This window comes from Taudactylus pleione, unplaced genomic scaffold, assembly GCF_031769625.1.
Source record: "Taudactylus pleione unplaced genomic scaffold, aTauple2 ptg000080l, whole genome shotgun sequence".
Taxonomy (NCBI): Eukaryota; Metazoa; Chordata; class Amphibia; order Anura; family Myobatrachidae; genus Taudactylus; species Taudactylus pleione.
In genome coordinates, this window is record NW_028284482.1 from 4627679 (window position 1) to 4643469 (window position 15791).

Consider the following 15791-nt stretch of genomic DNA (forward strand, 5'->3'; position numbering starts at 1 on the left):
GCAGAAGATTCAGTAGATTCGGGGCACTACTCTGTGTCCAGAGTCTATTGCACATGCGCATATGATTTCCCTACTGCGCATGCGCAAACCACCAGGAAAATGGCCACAGAGGCCATTTTACAGGTGATTTGTACGGAACTGCTTTCGCTGACGCAGGATTCCAAAGAGGCATTAAAAAATATGGGTGCAGTGTGTGTGCTGTGGGCCCCCCTGGACACAGGGCCCTGTGTGCATTGCACACCGTGCACCCTTTATAGATATGCCCCTGATACCGAGCCAAATACAGATACATTGGTATCTATTATTTTATATTATCTAATATTTTAGGATTAAACCTTATATGTACAGGTTTGGTCACCAAAACTCTTGGCTGCTTTAGTAGATTTTATACTCACTTATGAGTCAATCACAAGGTTTGTTGCCCAATATCCTAAAAGAACTCAGGCCATTTTCAATGCTTTAAAATAAGTGTGTAGGCAAATCAGAGACATTACATCTTTTTTTTTCTGTAGTGAAAACGCCCTCACTTTAGAATTCCTCCAGGTTTAAATTCTAGAAGAGCATTTCATAATTTGGTTAGCAAACAGTACGACAATTTCACCTCCAGCCACCAGAGGCCACCATTGTACCTATACTTGTTATTAAACTTCTTAAAATTGTCTGTATGCAAAATGGATAATACTACCTCAGTGGAATCTTGCTTCTTGTTTCCTGTTTGGATCTACAGATAAGCACTCTCTGATTGAAGCATTTGCTTCAGTGTTTTGTTTGCTTTGTTCTACTCACCTAGATTGTAAGCTCCTAGGAGTAGGGTCCTCCTCCCTCTTGTTCTCATAGCCTCTTCTTTAGCACTTCAATGATAGCCTTCACCTACTCATTGGCCATTTATCCCGGTATTCCTCTCGCTCATAGCCGTTTGTCTCTTACAGCTAGTCGTGCTGTCAATAATGGAGACAGGTTCCATCCTTCGCCAATTACAGCCTCGCTCACCAGCTGTATTGTATACTGAGAATTGTGGTGCTAACTGTTATTTGTGCTCTGTTTATGTTTTGGTTACTGTAATGTAATGTTCTGTGTACCCTGTACTGTACCCTGTACTGTCCTATTGTTGCCATATGTATGGCGCTGCAGACCACTTGTGGCGCCTTATAAATAAAATGTAATAATAATAATAATAATAATAATCATGTACAGCAGCCATCCTTCACACTGGGGAGCAGTGGGCAATCCAGAAAAAAATGACAGGGAGGGCGCCATGAACGGGAAGGGGGGTTTGAGGCATAGGGTTTGGCCACGTACCGGCTGTAGTTTAGGCCCTTGGCTTCTTGTTGCTTGCTGGGTAGTGAATGAATAAACATTCTAGCTCCTCTCCCACTATTCGGCACCAACATTAAAATAACACCATAACAACCATGCAACAACAAAAAGTACATACAATAAACAAGCCCAAGACAAGGGGGTATATATTTACTAAAGGTCGATTTTAATAGATCAAAATTAACATCAATGTTGTGTTTCTGAAGCTAAATCACACATTTACTAATACTTAAAAAACTAAATAAAAAATTGTCTGTTAGTAAATGTGTGATTAAGCCCCAGAAACCCAACATCGATTTAAATCGATTAAAACTGTCCTTTAGTAAATATACCACAAGGTATGTTCTACCTGCACTTGCATCCTTGACAACTTGCTGCAGCTGCCAGCTCGTGCTCTAAGGAGCTCATTCAGAGCTGATCATGCACAGACTAGTATGAGCGATCGCAAATTTCTCGCTCGCCCAGCAAAGACAGCCCAGTGGAATGAGTGACAAGAGAAGCCGTTTGTGGGTGGTAACAGGGGCAGGCCAGTAGTAACGGGAGTGGAGTTGCGGACACAGGCGTGCCAGAGTGTTTTCACGCCGTTTCTGGGGCGTGCATAATTAACAGGCAGTATCATAATACACGTCGCCTGGTTGATTTTTACACTGAAGTGCTCGCAGTGCTTGTGGTAGGGTACAGACAACCGCAAGCGTTGTGGTCAGATTTGATTGATCCCGATGTACCGATGGTTGTATATACTTCCAGGAGATGACGTACGCAAGTGGGTGGCTAAAGACAGGCTGGTGGGGGTCTATAAACACAAAGTGATCGCTTGCCCAGACATAGTGGGCGTGCTTATGCCTTGCCGTGCGAGCGGCTGCCTTGACGTCACTTAGCTGAATTTCCATATGCTGGGAGCGAGCGGCCGCAACTAGCAACGGGTCTGAATCAGGCCCTAAGTTCCGTTGGTGCTTGTCTCAATCTTCCAAAATTTTGGGCTTGTTTGGAAACCTGCATTTAAAAATGCCAAATAACTTAGATCCCTCCCATTGAATCTGCAACTATCAGCCAACATAAAGCATCAGTATGCATGGATCTCTCTCACTGCCCCCTCCCTCAATATCTCTCACTGCTGCTAATATATATATATACAGTATATAATATTTTATCACTGCCCATATTTACTTTATTGCCACCTTCATAGATGTTTTACTGCAGCCTCCTTCCGTATCTGACTGACCCCACCATAGCTGCTCATTGCCCCCTCCATTGCTTTCTCATTGCCCTTTCATAGCTCTCTCATTGCCCCATCCATAGCTGTCATCGTGTCCTCCCTGCATATCTCCATGATTGCACCATCCCTCCATATCTCTCTGATTTTCCGTTCTTACCCACCATAGTTCTCTCACTACCAGTTCCTTCCGTATTGCCCTGACCCCATCACAGTATGTCCTGACCCCTTACACAGCAGTGTGTAAGCTCCCCTCACAGCTTACACACTTACCCCACCATTGCACACATTGCTCTCCTCACAGCTCACTAATTGATCCCCCGAACAACATTCACTGATCCCCCTTACAGCACTCACCAACCCCCCTCACAGACTTCCTACCAGCTCACTCACTGACCCCATCACTAAACACACACTGCCTCCCTCTCAGCCATACATGCCTACCCTCCCGGAAGTTGCGGGAGGCTCCCGATTTTTCGGATAACCCCCCCGCACCCCTGAAAGGGTAGGCACTTCTCCCGCATTCTGCCCACTTCCTAGTGAAGTGGGCAGAATAAGGAGAATTTTCTTGCCGACAGGCGGGTACGCGAGTAGGGGGCGTAGCCTAATTACGCGATTCTATCAGAATTGCGTAATTTGGCCCCACCCCTTACTTAAATATGCGACAATCACGGTAAATTGTCACATGGGGGCGGGGCTTAATGACGTGACCCGTCTACCCCCGCCACCTACCTACCTTCTCCACCATTGCTTCTCCCGGGGAGCAAAAATCAGATGTTGGCAAGTATGCTCTTAGCTCACAGCACACATTTACCCCCACCCTCCACTCACAACACATTCTGCACCACTCACCCACTTTCAGTGAACCACCTCATGGCACTCACTCAACCACTTTCAGCCTTCCTAACAGCTCACTGACCCCAGCACTGCACAAACTGCCTCCCTCTCAGCACACACTGACCTCTCCCGCAACTCACTGATCCCCCACACTGGGTGTGGATTGAAAGATCTACAGTAAAAAGGTAGACAATGTTAGACAGTTAATAGGTCTACATGGAAAAAAGGTTGACACACTAAATGTTGACATACAAGAAGGTCTACAGGTACAAATGGTCGACAGTCAAAAGGTAGACACAAAAGGGTCAACATGTTTTTGTTTTTTTTTATAACCCTAATATTCACCCTAACCTTCCTCCTGGTGACCTACACTAACCGTCGGGATAGGTGCCTGAGCCTAACCGTCCCTTCTAGTGCCTGACCCTAACCCTCCGGTAAGTGCCTAACCCTCCCTTCTGGTGTCTAACCCTAACCGTCGGGGAAAGTGCCTAACCCTAAACGCACCTGCAGCCTGGACTGACAGCTTCCTCTGTACACCTACTCTGCTTATTTAATTCCACCTTGATTGACCTGATGTGGTATCTGACTTTGCTTCCTGGGCTTTGCCCACTAGTTATCCTTGGAATTGCATCCTGCACATCATCATCAGGTGCCTGGTGTGGTACATGTATACTTACCGACATTTTGACAGTTAGCAATTAAGCGCAAATAAAGTAATCGCACCCCCGGACTGCCCGCGGTCGCGGGAGGCTGGCCGCCATTCTGGGTGGTTTGCCTACTCTTATGGGGTGCCGGGAGTGGGAGGCTCCCAGCAGTCCTGGGAGAGTAGGCAAGTATGATTACATGGTTTCCTACTTCTATCTGAAACAGCACTTTTTAAATTGCCATCACTGTAAGTTTCAGTCCTGTGGACAACAAAGTACTGACTAATACTTAGGGGCAAATTTACTAAAGTGAGAGTTTTTAGAAGTGAGTTTTAGAAGAGATGTTGCCCATAACAACCAATCAGATTCTAGCTATTATCTTCTAGAAGGTGCTAGTAAAATATTAAGTAGAATCTGATTGGTTGCTATGGGCAACATCTCTTCTACAACTCACTTCTAAAAACTCTCACTTTAGTAAATTTACCCCTTTTAGCGTCAAAGGAATAGTTGAACACAAGTTGGCTATAATTGCTCCTGCATTGTGAATGTGGAACTAAGGGCCTGATTCAGATTTCGGAATAGAGTAAGAAAGAGCAGTAACTGTCCATCTTGGTAAACCCATGCTGCACTGCAGGTGGGGTAGGTTTAAAATGTGCAAAGAGATGTAGATTTGGGAGGGGTGTGTCCAAACTGAAATGTAATTTGCAGTGTAAAATTAAAGTTGACCAGTATTTGTGGCCTACATGCAAAAGCAGTCAGTATTTACCCCGCATGCAAAAAAATATAAAAATATATTTGCACCCCTTGCATTGCACCATGGTTTGTCCATGTACATAGTTACTTGCTCTATATTCCCAAGGGCCTGATTCAGGACGCTATTTTGATATTCACAATGTTTAGCGATTATCTGTGGACTGCGCATGCATCTTAGCCGCAAATCGCACATGCGGTAATTGAGTTGCGTTCAAATGCGACTACGGTTGTAGTGAGGATTTATTAGCAAATGATTGACTCCCGTTTTCTGGGAGGTAATGGAGTGGCAGCAAAAACGTGGACATGTCCTGACCATTTTCGGGCATGTATCTGCCCACATCTGCAGTCCCATACGCAGATAATATGGCCCCTGTGTCTCAGTTTCCGCAGACATTCTGCATGTCTATAGGGTTGCTCGGATGGTTGATTGAAGGATCAACGACCACCGTTGTATGTTTGTACTAGGGGTGAGCAGGTTCGGATTTCTGAAATCCGAACCCCCCCGAGCCCCCCCGATCCGAGGCAGATCCGAGTCAGGCTCGACTTTTCCCGCCTGACTCGGATCTGAAATCGAGGCAAAACGTCATCATCCCGCCTTCCGAGTCTCGCGGGTTTTGGAACCTATATAAGGTACCCGCGTCGGCGCCATTTGCTCACTCGGCTGTGGACAGTGAAGAGGGAGGGTGGGAGTTAGGGCTGGCTGGGCTGTGTAGTGTAGTGTAGTGTAGTGCAGAGTAGTGTTGTGCTGTGCTGTGCTGCGCTGTGCTGCTGTTGTCCACTACTTCAAAGTCCATAGGGGCTGGCTGTGTTGTGCTGTGCTGCTGTTGTTAATAGGGGCTGTGTCCACTACTTCAAAGTCCATAGGGCTGGCTGGACTGTGTTGTGCAGTCAGTTCTCCATAGGGGCTGTGTCCACTCCAAAGTCCTGTGCAGTGTCCCAGTCCTAAAGGGGTGCTGTAGTGTTGTCCAGGGGGTGCTCTGTTCATCAGGGGTGCTCCCCCAAGTGCTAAAAAAATTATATTTTTTGTGTGTTTGTGAATTGTGTGCGCAGTATCCGCACGTGCATCAACAAAGTAGTGCCAAGCGTGCGCCTGTGTCATAAGTAAAGGACCGGCTGGCTTGACCGTTAAAGGGTGCTGTAACCCCCAAAGTACACTCCAGTCCAAACCAAAAACAAAATTATTTTCTGTGTTTGTGAATTGTGTGCGCAGTAGCCGCACGTGCATCAACAAAGTAGTGCCAAGCGTGCGCCTGTGTCATAAGTAAAGGGCCGGCTGGCTTGACCATTAAAGGGTGCTGTAACCCCCAAAGTACACTCCAGTCCAAACCAAAAAAAAAATATTTTCTGTGTTTGTGAATTGTGTGCGCAGTAGCCGCACGTGCATCAACAAAGTAGTGCCAAGCGTGCGCCTGTGTCATAAGTAAAGGGCCGGCTGGCTTGACCGTTAAAGGGTGCTGTAACCCCCAAAGTAAACTCCAGTCCAAACCAAAAAAAAATATATTTTCTGTGTTTGTGAATTGTGTGCGCAGTAGCCGCACGTGCATCAACAAAGTAGTGCCAAGCGTGCGCCTGTGTCATAAGTAAAGGGCCGGCTGGCTTGACCGTTAAAGGGTGCTGTAACCCCCAAAGTACATTCCAGTCCAAACCAAAAAAATATATATTTTCTGTGTTTGTGAATTGTGTGTGCAGTAGCCGCACGTGCATCAACAAAGTAGTGCCAAGCGTGCGCCTGTGTCATAAGTAAAGGGCCGGCTGGCTTGACCGTTAAAGGGTGCTGTAACCCCCAAAGTACACTCCAAACCAAATAACAAAATATTTTTTCTGTGTTTGTGAATTGTGTGCGCAGTAGCCGCACGTGCATCAACAAAGTAGTGCCAAGCGTGCGCCTGTGTCATAAGTAAAGGGCCGGCTGGCTTGACCGTTAAAGGGTGCTGTAACCCCCAAAGTACACTCCAGTCCAAACCAAAAAAAAAAATATTTTCTGTGTTTGTGACTTGTGTGCACTGTGGCTGCACGTGCATCAACAAAGGAGCAGCGCCAAGCGTGCGCCTGTGTCCCATAAGTAAAGAGCTGGCTGGCTCATTTCTTAAAGGCTGGTGTAACCCGCAAAGTGCACTACTCTCCAGCAAAAATAAAAAAATATTTTCTGTGTTTGTGTGCGCTTTAGTCGCACGTATATATCAATATAACATAAATGGAGGACCAAACTTTCTCCGATAAAAATAAAATAGGGAAAGATCAAGAACCACTTCCTCCTAGTGCTGTTGCTGCTGCTGGGAGTTGTTCATCATCCCAGAGAGGAAGTAGGAACATCACTACTTTTACTAAACAATTGACCCTCCAACAGTCCCTAGCGATGAGGATGAAGTACGACAGCAGTCATCCTGAAGCAAAACGTATAACTGAGGCCTTGACTGCTATGTTGGTGTTAGACGTGCGTCCGGTATCCGCCATTAGTGCAGTGGGATTTAGACAATTGATGGAGGTAGTGTGTCCCCGGTTCCAAATCACGTCTAGATTCCACCTGCATCCTCAAAGCAGCAGCGACAAGCGTGCGTCTGTCTGTTAAAGGGTGGTGACACCCTCAAAGTGTGCTACACAAACAATAAAAATATTGTTCTTTTTTTTTCTGTCTTTGTGAAATGTGTGGGCTGTAGCCGCACCTGCATCCTTAAAGCAGCAGCGACAAGCGTGCGTCTGTCTGTTAAAGGGTGGTGACACCCTCAAAGTGTGCTACACAAACAATAAAAATATTGTTCTTTTTTTTTCTGTCTTTGTGAATTGTGTGTGCAAGCCGCACTTGCATCCTCAAAGCAGCAGCGACAAGCGTGCGTCTGTCTGTTAAAGGGTGGTGACACCCTCAAAGTGTGCTACACAAACAATAAAAATATTCTTCTTTTTTCTATCTTTGTGAATTGTGTGGGCTGTAGCCGCACTTGCATCCTCAAAGCAGCAGCGACAAGCGTGCGTCTGTCTGTTAAAGGGTGGTGTAACCCTCAAAGTGCTCCAAAAAATAAAAAACTATTTTTTTTATGTGTTTGTGACTTGTGTGCGATGTAGCCGCACGTGCATCAACATAGTAGCAGCACCAAGTGTGCGCCTGTGTCATAAGTCAAGGGCTGGTTTGGACATCTGGTCCGGACTGAAGGACGTGCCAACAATTTCTGACAAGTCTACTGTCACTGCATATGATACTGTCCTCAAAGCAGCAGCGACAAGCGTGCGTCTGTCTGTTAAAGGGTGGTGACACCCTCAAAGTGTGCTACACAAACAATAAAAATATTCTTCTTTTTTCTGTCTTTGTGAATTGTGTGGGCTGTAGCTGCACTTGCATCCTCAAAGCCGCAGCGACAAGCGTGCGTCTGTCTGTTAAAGGGTGGTGACACCCTCAAAGTGTGCTACACAAACAATAAAAATATTCTTCTTCTTTTTTCTGTCTTTGTGAATTGTGTGGGCTGTAGCCGCACTTGCATCCTCAAAGCAGCAGCGACAAGCGTGCGTCTGTCTGTTAAAGGGTGGTGTAACCCTCAAAGTGCGCTCCACAAACAATAAAAATATTCTTCTTTTTTTTTCTGACTTTGTGAATTGTGTGGGCTGTAGCCGCACTTGCATCCTCAAAGCAGCAGCGACAAGCGTGCGTCTGTCTATTAAAGGATTACATCAGTTACAGCATCCAAGTAGGCATGTCAGACAGTCCGTACCTGTACTGGCAGGAAAAAGAAGCAATTTGGAGGTCCCTGTACAAACTGGCTCTATGTTACCTGAGTTGCCCCCCCTCCAGTGCGTACTCTGAAAGAGTGTTTAGTGCAGCCGGGAACCTTGTCAGCGAAAGGCGTAGGAGGTTGCTTCCACAAAATGTGGAGAAGATGATGTTCATAAAATGAATTATCAACTCTTCCAGGGAGACCAGCCTCCAGAACGTACAGAGGGACCTGTGGTTGTGGATTTCAGCGGGGACAAATTAATACTCTGTGAGGATGAGGATGTACACACTGAAGAGGGTGAGGAATCGGTGGATGAGGAGGATGAGGATGACATCTTGCCTCCGTAGAGCCAGTTTGTGCAGGGACACATTAATTGCCAGCTTGTTTTGTGGGGGCCCAAACGAACCAATCATTTCAGCCACAGTTGTGTGGCAGACCCTGGCGCTGAAATGATTGGTTTGTTAAAGTGTGCATGTCCTGTTTATACAACATAAGGGTGGGTGGGAGGGCCCAAGGACAATTCCATCTTGCACCTCTTTTTTTTCTTTGCATTATGTACAGTTTGGGGCCTAGTTTTTCAAACTGCCATCCTGTCTGCCACTGCAGTTTCACACCTAGATGGGTCACGTGTTTGTGCCGCCCACTCGTGTCGCTTAGCATAGTCATCCAGCTACCTCGGTGCAACCTTTTGGACATAAAAACACTATTATGAGGTGTGAGGTGTTCAGAATAGACTGGAAATGAGTGGAAATTAAGGTTATTGAGGTTAATAATAGCATAGGAGCAGAAAAACCTACAAATTCTGTGATTTTAGCTGTATTTATGCTTTTTTTCAAAAAAATACAGATCCAAAACACAAAACCCAGAACCCAAAACACGGAAGGGTGGTTTTGGCAAAACCAATCCAGATCCAAAACACGAAGAAAGATCCAGATCCAAAACCAAAACACAAAACACGAAAAGTGGCCAGTGCACACCCCTAGTTTGTACCCAGTTGCTTGGTTCTGAGGCCACAGGTGGGCATCACAATACGTTTCCAGGCAGCTGTAGCATTAGCATATTTTCAAGCACCAGCTGCATACAAAATTGCAGATGCTAATGCATTAGAGTCCACATCTGAATCTGGCCCGTAGCGTTTATTATATGTAGAGTTGTACACATCAATATGGTCAGATCACCCCTATATGTACCATTAGCCTTATAGCCACCTTCATTATCAGTGCACCCTTGCACCAGCATAAATAGTAGCACCCCGTTATCACTAGAGATGAGCAGGTTCGGTTCTCAGAGAACCAGACCTGTCCGAACTTCGCGATCCAGGCCGGGATCCAAGCCCGCTCTGGTTTTCCCGCCTGACTCTGATCCCAAAACGAAGCAAAACGTCATCATCCCGCTGCAGTGGCAAACGCAGGATTTCTAGAGGGGGGTTTCCAAATGCTTGATTTTAGAGTGAGTGTGGACGGTCCATGAAGAGGGTAGAATTAGCACTTAACCAGTTTTAATATGCGTCATACATAGTGTATTGTATATCATAATTCCAACATATACGTGATCACAGTAAGCCATTAAATGCGGCAGTAGGGCCATCGCAGTAGGGCCATCCTGCCTAAGCTGAAATATTTTTTTTAGATGTGGGCTCCATTCCAGAGTATTAGAGCAAGTCCGGGAGTCTGGGAGCAGCAGAATAACCTAGCACTGCCCTGGACATATATGTACATATTGGGCTCTATAGCAGCACATCCCTAACAGTGCATGTTTTCCAGATCTCCTAGTTGATGCACAGGTTTATTTATTACTAGCTGATACATGTTAAGAGATCCACAGGTAGTGCTAATTATTTCATTTGTGATACTGAGAATAACATGCAGCACTTGTAAAATTCTATTATATTGCTATTTCTATTGTGGTCCTGGTGTAGGCTGGGGAAGGGGGTTTCCAGGTAGAGCGGGTTTTGGATACCATAAAGGTACCAGGTCATCGGCACCATTTCACTCTGGCTGTGGAGAGTGTAGTGAGCAGAGGGGTGTTGTGTCCATCCAGGGGCTGCTGTGTCAGTCCAGGGCAGAGGCTGCTGTGTCCATCCAGGGGTTGCTGTGTCCATCCAGGGCAGGGGCTGCTATGTCCATCCAGGGCAAAGGCTGCTGTGTCCATCCAGGAGTAGCCTCCTACGCCAATTGCTGACAAGGTTCCCGGCTGTGCTGAAAACTCTTTCGGAGTACACACTGGAGGGTGGGAAGCTTAAGTAAAGCAAAGCAAAGTTTGTGCAAGGGCCTCCAAATTGCTTTTTTATCCTGCTAGTAGTCAAATGAACTGTCTGACATGCCTATTTGGTTGCTATCATTAAAATAGTCCTCAACCATTCTTTGAATGGTGACTGTATCATATGGAGTCATGGTAGAGGTCTCATTAATTTAATTGTAAGCAATTCTTTTAGACCCAACCAGATGTCAAAATTTGGTTGTGTTGACTCATCTGCATCACCAGTGGGTCTTTTGGGAAAGTTTAGTTTTTCCATGCTAGCCGCTCGATCATAGGTTTAAGTCATACATCGTATCTTTCTTCCCAACGGACACAGATCTGAAGAGATGCAAAGACCTGTTGGTAAGCAAATTGTTAACTCGAGTGACACGTGATGTAGTGATGGCTCCTCCTTCAACTTCTCTAGGGGAGGAGGGAGAACATCTACAGATACCATCACAAAATAGCCTTTCCATTTGGTGTTTGAGTTGCATCTAACCAAACATGGCTGTCATGATCAAGGAAAAAAGGGGGGGGGATGGGCTGCACATCCTAATTTCAACATAATAAGAGGTGCTACCATGCTGAGACCTGTAGTTCTAATGCAGAAAAAAGGGGGGAGGCAGATGCACACTCTAAGTACTAAGAATAATAAATATCAAAAATATATATAATAAACTATCAATTTACATGGTTTTAAGACACACTTGACGGTGTGAGACCCCTTCTTCTGGGCTAGCACTCTTACCTGCCCCAGGTGATTTTGATTAGTACTGGTCCTGTGCATTGCAGTGCACACATGTAATGGGCACTATTACAGGTAAGTCCAAGATAAATTTATACAATGTGTCAGTATTAGGGATGTTAGGGACCCACCTGATGAAGTCACCATGACGTGGTAGGCGGGCAAACATCTTTGGCCAAACATGTGCTAAGAACCTCTATAGAAAACCATGTTATTTGATAGTTTATTATATATATATTTTTGATATTTATTATTCTTAGTACTTAGAGTGTGTATCTACTTCCCCCCTTTTTTTCTGCATGATCAAGGAGAACCAAGTCCCACCAGGTTGGTATCTACAAATCAAGGTTGAAAAATGGCATAAGTGTATTTTGCAAGTATACCTATTTGTGATTTTAGCTGAAATAAATACAGTATAAAACTATAAAAAAAAGAAAGTAAGTATCAGAGCAGTGGAACAAAAGCATGAGTTTAAAAAAATATAGTTGAGTTTGATTCTGCATCACCTATATTTGGCACATGTGTACTGTACAATGACACAAGGTATGTTTGCAAAACCAACTTGTATTCAATTCTGCATCCGCCACATATCGTTCTATGAGAATGTTACAATAGTTTAGAGGTTCCCCAACTCCGCTATTAAAGTCCATATTTTAAAGATATCCATGCTTGAGCACAGGTGACTTAATTAGTACCTCAGTCAATCTAATTTAACAATCTGGACTCAAGCATGGATATCCTTAAAACCTGGACTGTGATGGCAGTTTGGGAACCTCTGCAATAGTTGAAAGCAGTGCTATTACTCAATGGTATTGAATATTGGCACTTTTTTCTTGGAAACCATGATTGCTAGTATATTTTAATACTCCTTCCTGGAAATTGTATAATGAGACTAGTCCATTCAATCTACCTAATAAACCAGATAGACACGGAATGAAATACCGTTGGCCGCATGGCCGGCGGTTCGATCCCCGTCAGCGGCAGCCCGACAGAAGCAGAGTGCGACGCAGCGGAAGCCCGACAGCGCTGGAAATCCCGATCGTGGATAGGTAAGTATCCACTAACCTAACCTAACCCCCCTAACCCTAACCCTCTTTAGGGGTGCCTAACCCTAACTTCCCCCCAAGTGCCTAACCCTAATCCCCCCTCTAAGTGCTAACCCTAACCACCCCCTTCCCCGCTGCCTAAACCTAAGTCCCCCGGGGGGGTGCCTAACCCTAAGTGCCCCCCGGGGGTGCCTAACCCTAACCCTCCCTCCCCCTAGCCTAGCCCTAACCCTCCCGGGGGGGTGCCTAACCCTAAGTCCCCCCCGGGAACCCTAACCCTCCTCCCCCGCGGCTGTCCGCTCGCGGCGCCCGCATCACTACGATCGTGATGCCGGGCGCCGGTCTCCCGGCGTCAAGGAAATGCGGGCGTCTACATCTAGACGCCCGGCATTTCACCCTTGCCAAGATAGGACAGTCGGGAAGCCGGCTGCCGGTATTTAGGCAGTCGGCTTCCCGATTGCCTCCCGATAGACACTAACCTTGCCACAGGCTCTTAAGCAGTTTAGATGAGTTTTGGTACTTTTTTACATAGTACCAATACCGGTTTTCATGGGAAACATACTGGTTACGCGGCGCTGCAAAAATAATTTTCTTTTTTTACTCTAAGGGAGCGTGATCAGGTCTCTCGAATAGGGCATGCCCCCTTCCCTCGGGCCCGGCACGGCTCTCAGTGCCCCTGGTTACCATATATGGCATGGCTTCTACTTACAGCCTACTTGTGTGTCAGTTCATATCAGTTCATCTCATTTATGATTACCTGCTTGTATGGCAGTCTGGCTTCTTTTTGTTTATTATTTACTGATTACCAGTTTGTGTGCCTATCCAGCTGATGTCTGAGTGCATATCCTCAGACAAGCGAATCTGAATTTACAAGATGATGTTTATAATTTTCCATCTAAAGTGGTTCAGCAAGGAGCTTGTATCAAGGAATTGCAGGATCAATCATAAAACTGCATGCAGGTCTACCTGCTCCGGCTACTCTTCTTCCATCGGGTTAAGTATAGGATCCCGGCAGTCTGGATGCCAGCGATCAGAATACCGACAGGGACATTCCAACAGTCAGAATCCTGACCCAATCAGGTAACTGTCCTAACTCTCCCCCTAGCCCTAACCCACCCTTCCTGCAGCCTAACCCTCTTCCCCTGCAGCCCAACCCTCCCCCTAATGCCTAACACTAAAATGAACCCTCCACCTAACCCTAATATTTACCGTTGTGATGCCGGCGGTCGAGATTCTGGTGTCGGTATTCCAACTGCTGTCAGGGTTCCGGCGCCAGTATTCTGTGCACCGGCATTCCCAACCGCCAGGATAATAACTACATCCCCTTCCACCTGCCCAGTTCTGAGGTCATTGTAAAAAATTCAGTGGATTAAATAGGTAGTGCCTGATGTATATTGAACTTTCAGAGGTGAACTTTGGAAAAATACAGGTACAGCGTATTCTCTTGCATCTTAAAGAAGAAAATCTTGCATGGACATTTTTCTTTTTCAAAAGAAATAGGACACATTTTAATGATCAAAATTGGACTATTACTGCTAAAGTGGTTTGATTGAAGCTAGGGTGGTGAAAACTTTTGGTAGGTGAATATTCAACAGAATTTTGAAGATGGATCCTTGACACTAAACAGAATCCTGAGATACAGCTATCTGTGTGTTGTATTGTAAAAGACTGCTTGATCAATGGAAACACTGTCCTGATTTGATATCCAAAAAGGAGGTGGGTGGCATGCACACCCTCATTTTAAAATGATGGTGTATAGTCCAACCCCCCTTGTTTCCTCTGTATGTGTGTATATAATGTACTGTACACTTGAAGGTAAGACTCCTTCTGTCTGGACCTGCACCCCTCCCACCTGCCCTTGATGATTTTAATTAATATAGGTCCTTGCATTGTGGTCTACACATTAGAATGGGCACTATTATAGGTAAGTCCTGGATAAATTTATATAATGTCAGTATTAGGGATGTTAGGGACCTACCTGATGAGGCTCACCTTGACATGGTAGGTGTGCATACATTGACCAAACATTTTAAGAACCTAATTTGTACTCCCTGTTAATGATTAGAGTTTACTATAATTGTTTTGATTATTAGTATTTTTAGTGCTTAGAGTGTGTTCCTGCATTTTCTTTTTTGTGCCTGATACCCACTAAACTTAAACATCTTATCCATCATTGTATTGTTGTTAACAATTGATCAAGAGAGGACGAGATGGGCACTGATTGTCTCCATAAGATGGAGGTGGATTTGATTCCCACTATGGCCCTTACTGTGTTGAGTTTTTGTATTCTCCCTGTGCTTGCGTGGGTTTTCCTCCAGTTACTTGGGTGGAACATATTTTATGTATGTCACATTTTTACATGCAAATGTGCTTGTGTCCAATTTTATATAAGGCTTTATGATGCCTATACAGCGTGCCCAGGGGGGATCGTTTGACTGACGCTATCTTCGTGCCTGTGGCTGGTTGTAGCAGGTAGGAGATTTCCTATGTGACTGCCAATAACAGGATTGTTAATTTGACCTGACTAACTTGCAACACTGTGACTGTTTAAACATTGTTGTGGATACATGGGAATTTGTACATTAAAGGATACAATCTCACTAGATACAAATGCTGTCGTTGTAACAAATCATTTTACTTACCCAATTCAGCTTCATTGATTACACCAACTGGGGATGGCCTCTGCCGCCAGCGGACCCACTGGGACATAAGTGTTATGATTCTCACTCGATGATGAGATCGCAGGACTGCTGACAATGGAAAAGACTGGGTAGAGGTGTGGCAGTCCTTCCACAACTGGAGATAGCTGGAGTGAGGCTGCAGAAAGACGACACAACACAGAAACAACACAAGCAGCGGCAGTACACTATGGTATGAGAAATGTCTAGGGACTATAATGCAGCTAGGATGCTAGACAGGGACTGACTAGACATAGGGTATGAGCTGCAAGGCAGGAGCGACCATGACTATGATATGCAGGGTTTCAGGCAAGACTGGACTGACAAAACAAGACAGGCAAGACTAGACTGACCAGGACAAAACAGGCGTGACTGAACTGACAAGGACAAGACAGGCAAAACAGGACTAGAGGGCTGAGTTGCGACTTGAGACAGGACGGAACGGCCAGAAGGGCCATGGTGAGACAAGAATGGAATGGCCAGAAGGGCCGTGGTGAGACAAGAACTAGACGATGCAGCCTTGAGGGCTGAAGTGCGACTTGAAATAGGACGGAGTGGACTAGTGACCGAGATGCAGCTGTGAGTTACTTGGCATGGGTGCGGCCTAGTGACCGAG